This window comes from Amphiprion ocellaris, chromosome 1, assembly GCF_022539595.1.
Source record: "Amphiprion ocellaris isolate individual 3 ecotype Okinawa chromosome 1, ASM2253959v1, whole genome shotgun sequence".
NCBI classification, from domain to species: Eukaryota; Metazoa; Chordata; class Actinopteri; family Pomacentridae; genus Amphiprion; species Amphiprion ocellaris.
The window spans coordinates 36,178,672-36,198,129 of NC_072766.1; the positions used below are offsets into that span (position 1 = coordinate 36,178,672).

The 19,458-nt window shown below is 37.4% G+C and overlaps 1 protein-coding gene across 1 annotated transcript in view; it reads right to left on the reverse strand.

The window, feature by feature from the left end:
* The window catches only part of map1aa (microtubule-associated protein 1Aa), a 72,415-nt gene that overhangs the window by 39,287 nt on the left and 13,670 nt on the right, over positions 1–19,458 (reverse strand). The gene's annotated exons all lie outside the window — the stretch shown is intronic.

The following is a 19,458-nucleotide window of genomic DNA, read 5'->3' on the forward strand; positions in this document are numbered from 1 at the left end:
ATTACACTGATTTGACTATAAAAAATACTGACAGTTATTTTTTGCATTTACTGACTGACTAGTTGATTAATTGATAAAATGTTTCGGCTCTACTGAAGACGTCACCTTGAGTGTCTGGAATATTATAACATTTCTGACTATTTTCTGACGGTGAAATGATTAATCAGTAATATTGGAAGTAATAATAATAAAACACTGCTAGTTGCTGTCTTTAGATGATAAAGCTAAATTAAGTACTAAATTAATCATCAGCTATTCTAAAATCAAGTTAAATGGTTTGAGTCATTTTTTTAAAGAAAGAAAAGGCCGATATTCTGAATATCTTTGACACCAAGATCTAATCGATCCATGAAGAAAATAACTGACAATGAAAAATTGATGCAGGTGGAATAATTCACAGCAAAGCCCTAATAATCACATTTTAAATACTTTAGTACTTTAGTACTATACTTTGGTATTTTAAATACTGGCATTTTTGCCGGATAAAAGACCTCAATTATTAATCTAGTGTAAATATGTCGACTAATGTATTACACTGCTAAAAATATGCGTGATCTTTACCAGAATCCTCAGAAAAGCTCTAATTTCTGTTATGTAAATACCCCATTACTCTGAGTAATAACCCTCCTCTTCCTTGCCTGTTTCTGGATTAAATCAGCTGTCAGCTCGTCTGCCTGTACCTTCCTATTTTTAGACGTTCTTTTTGTCTCGTCTGTTGCATAACTTGGGGGTTATTCGGAGAGTGAAGTCTAATCCACAGTTTTCCCATCAGCTGCTGACCAGAGTCGACGCTCAGCTGCTGCCTTCAGGTCAGAAGATCCGCTGATGTTTTTCCCACCTTAAAAAATCAGGTCACCCGAATTTACTCGACTGCACCGAGAGCAGCTGAGAAATGATCATAAACTGTCGACAACATGAGTCACTCTGGCTGTTTGCACTGAGAAAGGCTGAAGGCCTGCGCCAAAATCACTATAAAATACTATTTTCTTGTAGAATAATATGACAAATAACCAAAAAATCCACAGACTAAGCATTGTTTAGTGAATTTAACCAGCTTTGTATTGTAAAACTGCACATATAGTGACATTTTTTGAGTCTTTCTTCTCAAATTGGACTATTTTACATCAAAAAATTGTAATAAAATATCCAGATTTTTGTGTTGCTCTACTCAAATTGAGCAATGTCATCCAAAAAATACCCAGAAGCCACAGCCTCAGCATCGTTTTGGTGAATTTTAATCTTGAAAGCCGAAATTTGTGTTGTACAACTGCACACATGATGACATTTTTTGAGTCTTTCTTGTCAAATTTGACTATTTCAGGTCAAAAATGAAACAAAATGTAAGGGAATTAAACATATAAACTGAGCCTCCATGTTGTTTTGAATAATTTTGACTTTGTACACATGCATTTGTGCTGTACAACTGCACATATAGTGACATTTTTGAGTCTTTCTTCTAAAATTTGACTATTTTAAGTCAAAAATTTACATATAATATCCAGGTTTTTGTGTTGCTCTACCAGAATTGATCTATGCCATCCGAAAAATACATAGAAGCCACAGCCTCAGCATCGTTTTAGTGAATTTTTACCCTGACAACCTCAGTTTGTGCTGTACAACTGCACATATGGTGGTATTTTTGAGTCTTTCTTTTCTAACTTGACCATTTTTGGTCTAAAATAAAATAAAATGTAAGGATTTTTGTATTTTTCTACAAGAATTAAACATAGAAACTGTAGCCTTAATGTTATTTTGGTGAATTTTGACTTTATAAACCTGAGTTTTGAATGTACAACTGCACATATAATCAGTAGTTTTGGATTCTTTCTTCTCATATCTGACTATTTTTCATCAAATAAATTAAATAAAATGTAAGGATTTAGCATTTTTGTACAAGAATTAAACAATGATATACAATTAAACATAGAAACTGTAGCCTCAATGTTGTTTTGCTGAATCTTGACTTTGTAATGTACAAATGTACATAATCAGTATTTTTAAAGTCTTTCATCTCATATCTGACTATTTTTGATCAAAAAATGAAATAAAATGTAAGGATTTAACATTTTTCTACCATAATTAAACAACAAAGACACAATAACAGTAGCCTAAATGCTGTTGTGCATGTAGCTTGAGTTTACATTGCACAGATGCACACGCAATTAGATTTTTTGAGTGTTTACTCTCAAAATTGACTATTTTTGGCCAAAAACTTAAATGAAACATCAGCGTTTTTGTTGTTTTTCTACCAGAATTAAACAATGTGATACAATAAATACATAGAAGTCGTGGAATATCTATTGTTTTTGGTGAATTTTCACTTAGACAGACCATGTTTATATTGTACAATTGCACACAGAATTACATTTTTGAGTCTTAATTCTCATATCTGACTATTTTAGGCCAAAAGATTTTATTAAACATAAAGATTTCCTATGTCTCTCCATGTCTCTCCACTATATCTTCAGTGTTGCTTTGGTGAATTTTGGTTTTCTTAACCTTTACATTGCAGTTTTGCACACAGAATTAGTTTTCACTTAGTATTTCCTCTCAAATTTTGCTAGTTAAGGCCAAAACATCGAATAAAATACAGGATTTTTGTGTTCCTCTACCAGAATTGAATAGTGCCATACATTAAAAATAGAAACTGTCGCATTATTGTAAATCTTTTACAGCTTAAGTTGCACATTTGCCCACATAAATAGTTATTGAATAGTGTTTCTTCTCAAATTTGACTAGTTAAGGCCAAAAAATGAAATAAAATACAAGATTTTTGTGTTTCTCCACTAGAGTTAAACATTATTTTACATTAAGGGTGCAGAAGTCATGGCCTCAGTATTGCTTTGGTGGATTTTGGCTTTGACAACCTGAGTTTACACTGAATTATTGCATATATAATTCAATTTTATGAGTGTGTATTTCTTACATTTGACTAGTTAAAGCCAACAGCTGAAATAAAATGTAGGATTTTAGCATTTCTAAATTAGAATTAAACATTATTTCACAATAATAGCACAGAAGCTGTAGCCTCAGTATAATTTTGTTGATTTTTGGCTTTAAAAATCGAGCTTGAGCTGTACCCTTTCAGCTTTTCTTCTTGTATTTGACTGTTTCTATTCATAACTGCCCACGTAGATGGCATTATTCTCACATTTGACTATTTCAAGCCACAAAATAAAATAAAATAGAGGGGTTTTCGGTGTTGCTTCTGGAATTATATCCCTGGATGTGAGAAAAATGTCTTTAAAATAGTATTTAGACCAACTAACAAGTAAGCAGCATTTACATTAGACAGATATTTTAGGACCTAGATGGCATATGAAGATGTTTGAGACTCCTTTGTCATTTGAGCTCTAATTCCTGACTCATGACCTCTGCGTTTGTAAAATCCTGCAGCCAGAATGAGACTAAAATGCACCATCCGCATGCAGCTGCTGTTTGCTGCTCGGATTTCATGTAAACAAGTGAATGCAGATGATGCATTAATGCTGCAGATGGATGATCTGGGTGGTCGCTTTTACTCACGTTCCACGCGGCAGTCCACGGCCTCTTAAAACACGCAGCGTGTCCTCCACGTTCACGAACTGTCGAAGTAAATTCCTCCGTGGATGCGCTCAGATTCCTCCACCGTCTGCAGCCGCTGCTGTTATAAAACCGGCTCAGCCCACCAGTCAGTCACAATCTGAAACCAGCCTCCGCCTGCCTTTTTTCTGTCTGGATGGATGTTCAGCAGAAGAAGGAAAAGAAAAAACCCCGGAGCGACCGAGAAGCGGAGAGATCCGCCGCCTTGTCTGCGGGGATTGAGGGCTCCTTCAGCGGGTGATGGATGGAGGGAGGGCGGGATGCTGCTGCTGCTGCTGCAGGAGGAGGATGGAGCTGATCGGCCTGCTGCTCTTCTACACCTACACCGACTAGCTGCTGCTCAGGAGGCGTTCATGGACCCGTCGGACACTGCAGCTCCGATGCAAAGTGACCTAGCTGCATTCACAGTTTCCTCCCTGTGTTATCTCCTGAAGTAAAACCACGACCCACTTTACACGGACGGAGATTTCAAGGGGAATGATGCCCCTTTCTTTTATTTTTTAACTTTAAAACATGAATTATAATCTCACTGAACCACTGAATCTGTTGTGGAAAATCATATATACTCAACTATGAGTTGAATTGTCACCTGATGCATGAAATTTGTGTTCTCCTTCATGTAAATAAGGACATTTCCAGCAGAAATGGATGTAGAAAAGCCACCATCTTATAAAAATTCAACAAAATACTATTTATCTTGTCATTACATTGAACTCTCATTTGAATGAGGAAACAATGTGTAGAGAACAGATAAATTAAGGAAACTGATTGTTTACATCTGATTAATTACATTAAGGATGCAGAAGTCATAGCCTCAATATTGGCTTTGACAACCTAAGTTTACACGGAATAACTGCATATGCAATTCTATTTTATGAGTGTTTATTTCTGACATTTGACTAGTTAAAGCCAAAAACTGAAATGTCAGATTTTCATGTTTCTTAATTAAAATTAAACGTTGTTACACAATAAGGGCACAGCAGCTGTAGCCTTGGTATAATTTGGGTGATTTTTGGCTTCAACAATCGAGTTTGAGCTGTACACACATTTATACTAGACACATTTCTGTATACTCTTTAAAAAAAACTTTAAAAGACAAACAAAAAACTAAAATTAAAAAGTACCCTCGTCACTCTTGTATATTCTGTAGATTTTTTTCTATATTAAGTGTTCTATATATTTTTATCTGATTTCACTTTATTTTTTTTTTGTTTTATTTTCATTTTATTCCCTAATATTCTGTGTTGTCTTATTGTTTACTCCTTTACTGAATATCCATGCTGCTGTAACAATTTAATTTCCCCTCTGGGTATTAATAAAGTTGTCTAACACTTTGAGCTTTTCTTCTTGTATTCGACTGTTTTTATTCTCAACTGGACACATGATTGGTTTTAGGCTCATATTTGACTATTTTGAGGCCAAAACACAAGATAAACTACAGGAATTTTCTGTATCTTTACCACAATTATATCCTTGGATGTGTGAAAAATGTCTTTAAAATATCCTTTGAACCAACCAGCGAGTAGACAACATTTACATTAGACAAATATTCCAGGATTTACATGATATCTGAAGTCTAAAAATATATTTGGCTTTAACCACCTGCAGTTGAGCTCTGATTAGTGACTCATGACCTCTGCATTTGTAAAATCCTGCAGCCAGAATGAGACTTTCTGCTCATTCTGTGTTCACTCCTTTATGCTTTGGTTCAGACATGGTGAGATTCTGCTGTTCTTGAACACAGTGGATGATTCTGTGATGAGTTTGAATTCACATGTAAGGATTTTAAAACGCACAGAGCTGCACAGAAGGAAGAATGAGTTTGTTGTTTTCTTATTCATCAGTCAAAGTGACTCTGAAGCCTCCATGGATTCATGATTTATCACAATATCCTCCACTGTGATCAATAACAGCAGAATGTTTCCATGACTCAACATGGATGAAGGAGAACTTCATCAAATCATCAAATCATCAAATGATCATTTTTCTCAATTCATCTGTTCTCAGCATTATTACACTAAAAGTTATCACAATATAATGTGCAAAAACTCATGCAGATATGCACAATGAGTTATTACCTAAGTATAAAGTTTTTAAAACAAATTTTCTTATAGCTTACACTGTAAAGAATGGAAGTTTTTAAGACTGTTTTTAACTCTATTTTTTTAAGGAATTTCCTGTTATTTTACAGATTTTCCCTGTTTCGTTAATTTGTTGATATTAACTTGGAAAATTTTTTAAAAATTATTTAGAGGTTAACGGTAAAAATAAAAACAAGCTGTAAATAATGTTGACATAATAAAATCTGCATTTTTGTATTTTTTAATTTTAAAATTACTCTTATTTTTACTGTATTTAGAGCAGCAAAATTATTATTATGATTTTTATATTTATATTAAAAGTGGTTAATAATAATTTTAAACTGTTATTTTGCAGATTTGCTGTTTCGTACATATTGTTCACATCTAAAATCTGTATTTTTACAAATAGTAATTTGTTCCTTTACATTATGTGATTGTAAAAAAAATCTTTAAAAAATGTCATTATTCTACAGATATTTGCCATTACTGTTGATTTTTTAATGTTACGGAAATCCACAATTTTTTTCTTGTACTTTTGCCCTCATCTGAAATGAAACTAAGGTGACAAATAACAACAATAGTTGCTGCAGAAATGTCTCATTCAGAAACCGTCGCTGTCTCCTGAATGAGACATCATCATCCATCATAATAATTATCACTGAATGTAAGGTACTTGTGTCAAAGTTAATTTTAAAAATGTTTGTTTTAGCAGATTTTTCTCCTCCAGAAACCTGCTTGTCATCGAAACACATCCTCAGGGTTTGCTGAGTAGATGGACGATGCACAAATGTAGTTAGATGAATAAATATATCTCCAGTCGGGTTTTATCAGTAGGAAGCAGAGGGACTGTGTGAGCTGTGGAGGGACTTTTCAAACAGCTGTGACTCAAACAGCAGCTGCTGGGTGGAACTGAGATGAACTGAAATAGACTCTGACCCTCTGCAAACTCTGAATCATAACATTTGACTCACTCAGACACTGATGCTAATTCAGAAAGCCGGATGTCAGAGATTCAGTCAGACAAAAGTTAGTCGAAACGTTTCTTTTTCTCATAAATAACATCTGTGCTGCTTCGGATCACACAGACAAATTAATTTCTTTGACACAGAAATAAAATGTGCACAAAGCTAAATACGATGCTGCTGACTCTAAGATTCACCTCCCAGGGTCTCTTCAGATTGTGAAAAATACTTCAAGGATCCTTCTGCATTGACATTTAGTGCATATTCATAAAACTATAATAGTCAGAAGTACTTGTCGCTTTGTGAATTTCTCCGTTTTGTCAGTATGAGGTGAATTTTGAGAGATCAGATTAAATTAAGGAACAGAAATGTTTATTTAGTGTGAAAAAGACCTAAAATTCACCACATTTTATACCAGGATAGGAAACACTTTGTAGATCGTAGATGTGACTTGTGCTCTATGTGCTCAAAGAAATAGTTTAACCTCTTAAAACTGCATTTGTCCTCCGAATTGCCTCAGTTTATGGCAATATTTCTTACAGGTTGCATCACATGTGACTGATAGGAGATGATGTGACATTGCATCAGCAATGTTAGTTTCAGCTGTTTAAGCTGCAGTTATTGTGTCAGGATTGTATCTGGTGAACTTTTCACTTTATTTTACATGAACCGAAGCAACTTCTGATAAAATTTTAGCAATATCTGTTGAATGAAAGCTGCAAATGCTGGAATATCTCAAAAGCACCTGTCAAAAAATGAGTTATTGTTGCCTTAGCTATAAATAAGTAATACATAAGTAACTTATAATTAGTGTGCTTCAGGGCATAGGCTTATTGCACTTATTAATCAGCCAAGGAGGTGGATCCTCGACGGAGTTATGTGATGATCGGCGTCTGTCTGTCTGTCTGTCTGTCTGTCTGTCTGTCTGTCTGTCTGTCTGTCTGTCTGTCTGTCTGTTGGCAACATTACTCAAAAACAGACTAACGGATTTGGATGAAATTTTCAGGGAAGGTCAGAAATGACTCAAGGACCAACTGATTAGATTTTGGCAGTGATGCAGCTTATAGTCTGGATCCATGGATTTGTTAAAGATTTCTTTATCATTGCCAGATAGCAGCACAGCGTCACTGTAACTATGACAACAAGTGAACACTACGTCAGCTGCCTGCTGACAATCACATGATTGTGATCCTACTACAAATCAACCATTGTGGACTTATTGGGACTTATCGATCGGAAATGATACAAGAAACAATTGATTAAATTGTGGGGGTATTTCTGAGTCTCATCAATTCCTGCCACCCGCTACATATTTAGGTCACATGATTTGGTATCCCTACATTACGTACACATGCATAACACACACATATGCTCAACGCAAGGTCATTTTGTTTGTGGATACATCTGTATTAAATGGACACGTTATATGGTGCCACGATTTCTGCCACAAATTTTTTCAAGATTTCATCCATCGGAAATGATACGACTAAGCAGCCTTGGGGGAGTACTGCGCTCTCTGAGTCCTTTTCTTGTTACTATTATTACTATTGCCCTAGCGTAGTCTTTACACTACTGTTCAGAAGTTTGGGGTTGCCATGTTTTCCATGAAAACTCACACTTTTATTCATGTGCTAGCATAATGCCACAAGGGTTTTCTAATCATCAATCAGCCTTTCAACACCATTAGCTAACACAATGTAGCATTAGAACACAGGAGTGATGGTTGCTGGAAATGTTCCTCTGTACCTCTATGTAGATATTCCATTAAAAATCAGCCGTTTCCAGATAGAATAGTCATTTACCACATTAACAATGTCTAGACTGGATTTCTGATTAATTTAATGTTATCTTCATTGAAAAAAAAAACTAATTTTCTTTCAAAAATAAAGACATTTCTAAGTGACCTTAACTTTTGAGTGGTAGTGTATATGCACACAATACTACTATAATACACTATAATATACTATTTTGTGTGCTTGAACATTTTAAAACTTCATACTGCAGCTGTCTAAAGAAATATGAAATGTGTGACATCTGTGCCTTTTTGAGACATTCTGCTTATTATTATTATGTTGTTGTTGTTTTTTAAAATCCTACTATTTATGTTTAAATGTGAGTGCATAAAAGAGTGTTTTTTTAAATGTTGCAAGGCAATCTGGTTGCACTGTTTGGTACAAAACAACAAAGCTTCCTGATTCTGATGACATTCTGCTCAGCTCATCTGACAGAGATCATAAAATACAGTTATAAGAAAATAAAGCACTGGCGATGCAGCTTTGAAACAAGTCATATTTAATTTCCGTTACTTTAAACAAGGTCAGGATGTCTCACCTTGGTAAATACATGTTGCCATGACACCTCTCGTCTCGCATCTCTGCTGATTGGGACTAAAATGTGATGAGAAGAGTCGACTGAAGCATCTAAAGTCAGTGAAGTGAGATGAAGGAAAAGGTTTACCAAATTGAGCACTGGCTGGTGCAGGTTCTGGAAAAATTTGACAGGTCAGAGTGATTTTTCCATCATTTCCACCAGACTGATGATACCTGTAGAGGAGGGCGTCTATTGCAGATGATTATTTCATGGATTCTCTTTATTAAAAAGGTGCTACAGAGAGTTTACAGGCGTCGTCTCACGTCCAGGCTGCCCTCAGGCTCAGTGAACTGAACTGCTGCCCTTTAAATGAACCACAGAGCTCAAACAATAGAGGTTTAAAGCCTCCCGTCATGAAAACCTCCTCAGAAACACAAACAGTGAGCAGCCATGTGACCTGCCCGGCTGCCGTGTGTGAGGCGACGTCAGGAGGAAGGAGGCTGGAATATCCGAGACATTCAGGGAGAAGCTGGAAGAAGGGCGCGGCCGCTAACAGCTGCCTGACATTTAAAGGAAACCGACGGTCATCTGAGAAGATGCTGCATCAGTGCTGCTGCAACACACGTCCACTAACAGGCTCCTGCAGAGGCGTTTAAAATACAAAAGCTGCTGTAGACAACACCCTCTTCTAGTTAAAGAGGCCCGAGGGAGCAGAGATACATGGAGGCTTTGCTCTTTTGGAGGAGCTGCAATTTGCATTTTAAACATCCTAAAATAAGAAGGTGTTGTCTGATTAGATCCCAGAGGAACATTAACACATGAAAACTGACTCACTGTGGTCATTTCAGTCAAACTTTCCACTGCAGATCTGAAAACATCCAGTGGAGGAAGGTTTACAGAACAAGTCTTGAATCGTACTAAATATTATGTACACACATCTTGCATTTTAGTTTGCGCTTCTTTTATGTCAGAAAAGCCTAAACTGATCAAACACCTGATCTTCTGTCCCTGAGATGCATTTTAGAAACTGATACGTCCTTTGTGATGATGCACCAGGATTGATTTCCGGAGATGAGGAGGCCGAAATTAGTGAAGTGAGACAAACATCCTGATTCTTCCTCCAGCACCAGCGTCTTTTGTACTTTGTTTTCTACTATTGGATAGACTGCCAAGACATTACATTACATTTGAAGCCATGAATTATCATTATTTCATGCTTTCTGTGTCCACATGCAGCACAAAATTCTTAAATGTTTGACCGTCCAATGGTGCAAACACGCAAAGAGAACAGTACAGAAAAACAAGCAGCACTTTAAAAACAAGACAAGCACTCAGAGAGTGCAGTACTCCACCAAGGCTGCTCAGTCGTATCATTTCTGATGGCTGAAATCTTGAAAAAATTCGTGGCAGAAATCATGGCACAATAGAATGTGGCCATTTAATATAGATGAACCCACAAACGAAATCACCTTGCGCTGAGCACAGGCGTGTGTTATACATGTGTACATTTTGTACGGATATCGAATCGCGTGAGCTAAATACGTAGCGGGCGGCAGGAATTGATGGGACTCAGAAACACCCCCGCAATTTAATCAATTGTTCCTTGTAGCATTTCCGACAGACAAGTCCCGATAAATCCACAGCAGTGGATTTGTAGTAGGATCACAATCATGTGATCATCGACAGGCAGCTGATGTAGTGTTCAGTTGTCATGGTTACAGTGCCGCTATCTCGTAGTGATAGAGAAATCTTAACAAATCCATGGATCCAGACTATAAGCTGAATCACTGCCAAAATCTAATCACTTGGGCCTTGTGTCATTTCTGACCTTCCCTGAAAATTTTGTCTAAACCTGTTAATCCGTTTTTGAGTAACGTTGCTAACAGACAGATGGACACAAATACACTGATTGTCACATAACTCCACTGTTCCTTGATGGAGTAAAAAGTTTGCTATGAGCAAAGACTGTAGAAGGAGATTTTCATCTATCCACACCTTTGTAAGTCATCATTGAAAGAGCTGTAATTAAAGTAGTTGCTGCAGGACTTTGGAGGGGCTTTGTCCATATGATGTAAATTTTGCTGACCATCCAAGTCTGCAAGAGTCCACAGGAACCATTCCTTCAACATTTGCGGTCACACGGTGACAACACTACGAGAGCACTAGTACAGACAATGTAGATGCAACCTTCTGCATACCATGCATGGTAAAAAGTTCTTCAACCAGACCCCAGTGGACTAAAAAGTAGTGTAATAAAAACAATTAAGCAGCCACCAGTCAGTACAATTAAGGCTTAAATCTCCTTGAAGATCCCCGGTTTGCATCCTGGCTTGGGATCTTTCTGTACATGTTCTCCTGTGCATGTTGGGTTTTCTCCCAGTACTCTGGCTTCCTCCCACAGTCCAAAAACATGCTGAGGTTAAATGGCAACTCTAAATTGTCTGTAGGTGTGAATGTGAGTGTAACATGGTAAACTAAAACTATGTAAACATGCTTGCAGCAGTTTACATTGTCATTAGTGGCAGCATTTAGCTGGAATCCCAGCTGTGGTTTAGTAGAAAATAACAGATTCCCCAGAGTTCATGGGGATACTGTGATCCCTTGTTTCTTTTAAAGGTTCCCGGCGGAGTTTTCTGGTAAACAAACACATTTCTGTTTACATCCTGAATGCATTTCCATCCTCATGAAATATTTGCAACCTCGATCACTTGAATATTTAAAATCTTTGTTTGCATCCAAGTCTTCTTCTTCCTATATATTTTTTAACATCTGTTCATGTCATTTGGTCAGATAGTGAAACTGGATCATTCAAACATTATCAACTTGCTCCAGTGCGATACTAGTGTTAAAAAAAGTCCACAGGGTTCTTTTAATGATATTTCTCCCAAACACTGCAAAATGAACACCAATAACATAAGTATATTGAGGCTTTAAATCAAAAATTACAAGCTTAGCTGTGGTTTTCATGTAATGCAGCAAACTGGAACATGCTCACAGCTCTTTGTGTCTTTGAATTTCACTGTAAACCAAAAAAGTCCATTAAAGTACACGTGGCCATTGTCTCCTTAAAAGCTGCTGTCTAAAAACTGAACATTTCATCCATCAGCTCCATTGAAGCAAAGTAAATTATTGTCTTAACCTGCACAGATGCCATTATAATTAATTAGCGTAATTATGTTGAGCAAAACTGCAGAACAGTTACTAGTTTGACTTTCTAACAAGCTAAAATTTGCTGCTTTTCTCAGTTTAGTGTTATTGTGAGGCGGATAATTTGGTCTGAAATGAGTTTCCTCTAATGGTTGTCAAAGCTCACTCCAAAAGATAAGGTGAGGTATTCAGTCATTCAGGAGGCTCTCAGGGTTCAGAGGTTCTGCTGAAATGAAAAGACCAGTTGTTGCGGTTCAGGCGTCTGTATTAAATGCATCTTGATCACCGACCCATAGGAGGAGACTCCGGGGCAGATCCAGGACGTTCTGGAGAGATTACATGTTTGGGATGGCTTGAGAACTGAAACATATAGTTGTACCTTGGTATGCTATCTTCTAAAACTAGCATTAGACGATACATACATTACTGCAACCCACATAAGATGACAAACTGATATTTATAGTAGGGATTTCCAGATCCTAATCTTGGGGCTGATCATGCAATTTTAAACAGCTCAGTACCGGCACAAACATAAAACCAAGACATAAATATAAAAACTTTCCTAAAAATCTGGCATCATCAATCAAGATTTGATTAACTTGCATTCCACACTGAGTACACTGGACTGTTGCTTTGTGCTGATTTTGCTATTTAAAACATGATTTTGATTGATTTAAACACAATATGCAAAGGAAGCTGTCATATTTAACACACACGCATTGGCTGGAGGCCATTAAGCACCACAGAATACTTTGTCATGGTGCCCCTTCACTACCTAAACTCCCACAATGCTCTCTGCTTGCCAACATGAACTGTGTAGTTCTAGTGACTCCGGTCTCCTACAGCAAAAAAGCAGTAAGAGGTTCCACCTGATGACACAACCAGGTACTACAGCTGCTCTACAATACTACTACATGCATATTATCTTGGAAAATGGTATCAGATTGGCAGTAATTAAGTAATTAGTAGTAGTATCTGAAATCTGAGCCAAAAAAACTTGATCGGCCTGATCCTAACTTTATACTTTGATACTTAAACTATTCAAAACCAAATTATACTACTAGGTGCTCAAGCTAATTTACAATAAGTGTGTATTATCTAGGAAACTGGATTGGGACTCTGCTTGGGCAGATACTAAATATTATCTAACTCGAATCGGATCCAGGGCAATAAAACAACCTTGACTGGGACATCCTTAATCTATGGTAATTATTACTTAACCTGGCCTTACTGTGTGTACTGTAAATGTGGTGGATGGGATATTAGAAATACTTCAGTGTGATAAAACCTGGTGACTACAGCTTTAACAAGTTCCTCTGTGACCACACTTTCCTAATAAATTTTACATTATCAATCAAAATGTGCTTAATTTGTATTCCAAATTGAATATGCTGGACTTTTGCATTGTGTTGATTTTGTTATTTCAAGCCATGGATACACAAGGGCAGCTCTCATATTTGCCACTGGTATTTAAAAACATTATGCTAGCTGATCCTGGCTTGATTTAACACGTGCAAACTGGCTGGAAGTCATTAAGCACCACAGAGTACTTTGTCATGGTGCCCCTTCACTAGCTTAACCCCCACAATGCTCTCATCTTGCCAACAATAAATTGCCCACCTCCTTTGAGCATGACAGTATTAAACAACTAGTACACTAAATATTACATAAATATTTGGTAATTAATTTTATACTTTAATACCAAATCTCAAAATATACTACCAGGTACTACAGTTCATTTACAATACTCGAAATCTGTATTATTCAGGAGAAGGGATTGAGTCTCTGTATTGGCAGGTGCAAAATATTTAATTACTAAAATCAAATCTGGGACCAAAAAGAAAAAAATAAGCTTGATTTTGGCATTCTTAAAATGTATGGTAATTATTACTTCACTTCTCCCTTCCGTGTGTACTGTAAATGTGTTGGATGGAATATTAGAAACACTGCAACGTAATAAAACCTGGTGACTACGGCTTTAACCAGCTCCTCTGTGACCACACTTTTCCCTCAACATAAACTGAACCTTATAAGCTTCTAAAAGATGGACTTCCCTGCAGGACCGCTATACCTAATTAACTGGTAACACATTGTATTCGTCCTCCACCCCAAGGACATTACAAACATCCCTGTAGGCGCTCGGCTTTCACATTACTGTCATCTGTCTTTCAATTAACAGATGCTCAAATACTCAAAAACCAAACTACGTCATCTTTATATTTATTGCAATGTGTGTAGTTTGCATTGAAATGGCAGTTTAGCTCATATAAAACATGTGTGTCAGCATGTGGGAGGGTGATGAAAGACTCAGCTCAGCGTTGATGTACATCCCTGACTGCAGAGAGGCCGAGGGGCCGATCAATAACGGCTGAATTATTAATCAGCGCACGTTCTCCCGAACCGCGCCCACCATCGACGCTGTTTACCGAGGATGGAGATTTTCAAGGTGTGCCATTAAAACTCAAACTACTCATTAGGTGGCTGACATCGTCGCAAATTGCGCTCCGTCCCTGGAGGTTTTCCTCTCGGTCAGTTTCCTGCCTGTGTTGCCTTTCAGAGCTGTGATTTGCTGCACGTTCAATCCCAGAAATCAATGCGGAAACAGATCGCTGTTTTCCAGGAGAAACTCATAACCAGCCCTGTTTGTTGTTTCAGCATCCTCGAGGGAAACCTTTACAGATTATATAGAAGAGAGCATAAAAAAAGGCCATGAGATGAGCCGTGAGAGTATTTAATAATATAGTAACGCAGTTGTCACACACAGGACGTACACTTGCTGACACCGCAGTATTATATTACTGCCACTCATGATGCATCCTCTGCTCTGAATGTTGTTTACGCTGCCCTTTTCCCCTCTCTGTCTGCCCTGCCAGCCTTTCTGCTGTGTGCACGTGAGTCGAATGTGGAAGCAGACGGTGTAATACCTGCGTGCATGTGTGCGCGCGCACGTGTGACGGGTGTTTAATATCGCTGCTCGCCTCCCCGGACAAGCCCTCCTCCGTTGCAGCCATCACTCATCTCCGTCTGCTGCTGTCGGCTTCGGCCTGCTGCTTCGTCCGTCACGCTCCCCGAACACCCACTCGGCCCCGGCGTTGTGTGTTTGTAGGGAAATCGAGTAGCGTGTCACGTGTGATGCTGCCTTCATTCACAGGCTGCTGCTTTATGAACTCCCACATGAAAACCTTGCAGTGATCAGAGGTATTGTTTTCTCAACGGTTGCTTCAGAAAGTCCAGGAAATGCCACAAAAGGAAATTGTTCGTCGTTATTTTTCATCACGTTCTCCTTTAACTTCAACGGTCCACAGATGTTCATTATCCCTTCGCAGAAGAAGGACACATCTTAAGTCTCCAACGGCGTGCATGACGTCATCAACGATTCAAAGCCATATTTCCTGCTTCTGCCACCTGTACACCAGGTCCTCGGTTTACGACGTTCTCGGCCTACGGAGTTTCGTGGTTATGTCGCCATGCCCCTTAAATTTATTAAGAAAGTCTTGTTCCATCATTCCAACAAATGCCGTTTGCGACATTAAAACAAATTTTGCACGGGAACTAGTTGGTGAACAGAGCAGGTGAATACATCGTCATGCAGTGCTATACTAGGAAGACGGCTTTGTTTTACATTTGCAGGTTGTACACCACATACGTCAAAGGATGTGAGTTCCGACTTACAGCGAAAATTGAGTCACGCTGTAGGAACGGAATTCCGATTTAAGTCAAGGACCCCCTGTATTTATGGACGGACTAATGGCTCTGGAACGACAGAAGCTTTCCTCTGCTTGCAAAGAAATGATAACCAACATTTGAGTCGATGTGGACACTGATATAAGGCTTCATAGTACACAGTTATGCCCCAAAATTGGAGTCATGACCCTTGTTTATGGGTGAAGTAACCTCCGACTCTATGATTACCAGCTGGGCCGACCTGTGACTCCACCAGGATGTACAATCAACAATATTGTTGCCATTAATAAAGCTGCATTTTCTTTCATTTTAGAGATGACGTCAACCTGAAACTCATCAATTCCACTTCTCTCACTCAGCTGCCGAACGGAAGCAAAAGCCTACTACACATACACTATGTCACTTGGAAATGTCCTCATTTTTGAAAGAATAGTATTTTGTTTTTCAATAAAAATAACACCAAATTAATCAGAAATACAGTCTAGACATTGTTAATGTGTTAAATGACTATTCTAGCTGGAAACAGCTGATTTTTAATGGAATATCTCCATAGAGGTACAGAGGAACATTTCCAGCAACCATCACTCCTGTGTTCTAATGCTACATTGTGTTAGCTAATGGTGTTGAAAGGATAATTGATGATTAGAAAACCCTTGTGCAGTTATGTTAGCCATGAATAAAAGTGTGAGTTTTCATGGAAAACATGATATTGTCTGGGTGACCCAAACTTTTGAACAGTTGAAGAAACAGTTGAACAAACTAGGCATCCAAGACACTCCCACTTCTGATACTGCTACAAGATGCGACCAAAAAAAGTGTAAAAGATGTTAAATTTGGCCACCATTCCTGTCGAAGTAGTCTCCCTGTATGATGATATACTGCTCCCACCGCTTCTGCAATGCTTGTAAAGGCCAATTCATGTTTCCTACGTTTGCAAGGGAACCCATGACGTTATTTAAGTCCTCCATCCAAGTCAGTGAGGGTCAGTGCAGCTCAAACTTTGCGACCAAACAGACTGTCTGCACAACAACTATGCTGACTGTTAATGCACCAGGAAAACAAGTGGTGCTTAAACGTAATGTTTGGTATGAGTAGAAGCTTTACAAGATGTTTCTCTGTTATTACCATCTTTATAATTCATCAGTAAAAAAGCTGTAATTTATGTTATAGCTACCAGCCTTTGGTCTTTCACTGATGGTGCTCAAACACAGTAGGAAGTCCTAAAATCTCCAGAAATCCTGCACTATATCACGTGTGTTTTTCTGGGCTCAGTCTAAAGGGCAACAAACAACATGCATGTTCTTTTTGTGATGCGTCATGTCCTCTTCTGCTGTGAAAACTGTTGTTTCTTCTCCCTAGATATATGTGATTTAACAAAATAGGGAAAATGTATGAATGAACAATTTAGAAATTATTTACCATTTTTCAGTCCTTAACTTATATTTTTTGTCTTTCAAATAACAGCAAATATCAGTAAAATAGCATTATTTTTTTCTGATTTATATGCAGTAAAAAAAGGAATGTAATTTTACAGTTAAGTGTTAAAGAGCAAATTAAAAATTCAGATTTTTTTGTTGACATTTGCAATTTTTGATGTTTTTGACAGCTAGCACATAATACTGACATTTTTTCTGTGATTTTATCAGATATTAAATGTAATTTACCAAAACAGAGAAAATCTGTAAAATAGCAGTATTTTTTTTTTTGTTGAAATTTTTCAGTCCTTAATATACACACTTTTTCTTTTTCTAATTTCAAAGCAGTAAAAAAAAAAAAATTAAAATCTGTAGTGTAATTTTATGGTCAAATTTTGTAAAAGTCCTAACTAACATTTGTAAAAATACAGATATTTGATGTGAAGATTTAAAATTTTGTCGTGCAAATTAATAATTTTTTTCTATGCTTTTGCCATTATCATTGATTGTAACTTTGCAAAACAGGGGAAATCTGTAAAGGAACAGTACATTTTTTATTTTTGGATTTTTTTTGGAAAGTTTATTTTGAATATTTCGACATAAAAGAACAAGATAAGGAATGAATAACTTGCTATAAAAGGAGTGGGAAGAAGTTGAAGCTTATCTAATCCAACCCCTTCTCCTCACACAAATGATTGTAAATCTATTCATCCTGCTTTTTCAAAATACTACCATTTATAAACAATTATAACAACAACAACATAATAACATTAGTGAACATGATTTATAATAAATATGCACCAATATGTCCATCTACATTCATACAAAAGGAAAAAGAGGAAAGGACCAAATAATTATTCATAACATTACAGAGAAAAATGTTTACAGTGTACCAGCAGCAGGATGAATGTGTGGCTTTAAAACTCAGTTATTCAGTATTTATGTGTTCCTACACTCCCTGTATCGCCTTCTATTGACCAGACTTCCCCCGAGGCTCTGTGATGCCACCAGCTCCTGTTTACCAGCTATCAGTCTCCACTGTGGGTCCACTGAGTCTTTATTAATTGCACCGTGTGGGCGACAGCTGCATTCATGGAGACCATTACTGCCGTCCTCCTCTTTCTCCTCCTCCTCATCTTCCTCCTCTCTCGGGATGGAAAGTGATCTCTCATGTTGCCAGACTGTCCCTGAGCCTCATCAGTCAGTCAGGAAACAGTGAGATGTGACGCTGACCACTGAGACACTAATGGACGTACAGTGATGGATGCACCGATCGCCTGCATGTTCTATTATTTCCATTTCATCATGACGTAAGAGGCTCGACGGCGTGTCGATACTGAACGCCTCCATGGGGAGTCTGGGAGTGTCTTTAAGCAGCTAAAATGAGGCCTCAGAGGGTTTTAGATGCAATATAGCTGTTTGAATTAAATATAGCCCTTTTTTTTTTACACTGTTAACGCTCATTTATTTTTCAAAATTAGTCAAAACTACTCTATATATGTAGCGATATTCATTGTGACTGGGGAGGTATTGGGCTAATCTGTGTGGGGTCCAAATTACATATATCAGCACATAACATGCTTAGAGTAGGCAATTTATTTTCTTACATGGTACAAAAGATAGTATTTACCATTTGACTCATTTAATCTTAACCCTATTTAACTATTTGATATTCATATTTACTACATGAGTTTCTGAGACCTCTATCTCATCAACATGATAAAGAGTTAAATAAATAGAACAAAACTACTTTTTGTTTAGAAAATCAACATTGTTGTGAGCAAAAACTGCCCAATGCATCAGATGTGATACAAAAAAAATATCATAAACGAAATGATATGGCAATTTTTTCTTTTGTTTTTTGTGGATTTTGTTAAAAGGGCTAATAAGCATCTCAGCTCCAAAAAAATTTAATTTTATGGCTATTTTTTGATGGTTCAGGCTTTACATAGTTAAAATTAACATGCTTTTGCTGTAAAAAAAAACAAACAAACAAAAAAACAAAAAAAACAACAGATCCACCGGTTGCTCTTCTTCTTTTGCATTTCTGAAAGAGTTCAGCCTCTTGTGGGCGGCGAGATTACTAGTTTAGTGAGGGATTTTCAGGATCATGAAGATGGTTCTCTTTTAACCTGCCATATCTCCATGGTAACTGATGCAGTGGAGCCAACCTGGTTTCAGATTTAAATTGTTTGTAAGAAGCGTCTCCCTTTAACCAAAGCTATTCCTGACAATTATTTAAGAACGATACAGATTGTCAGCTGAGGGAAATGGTTT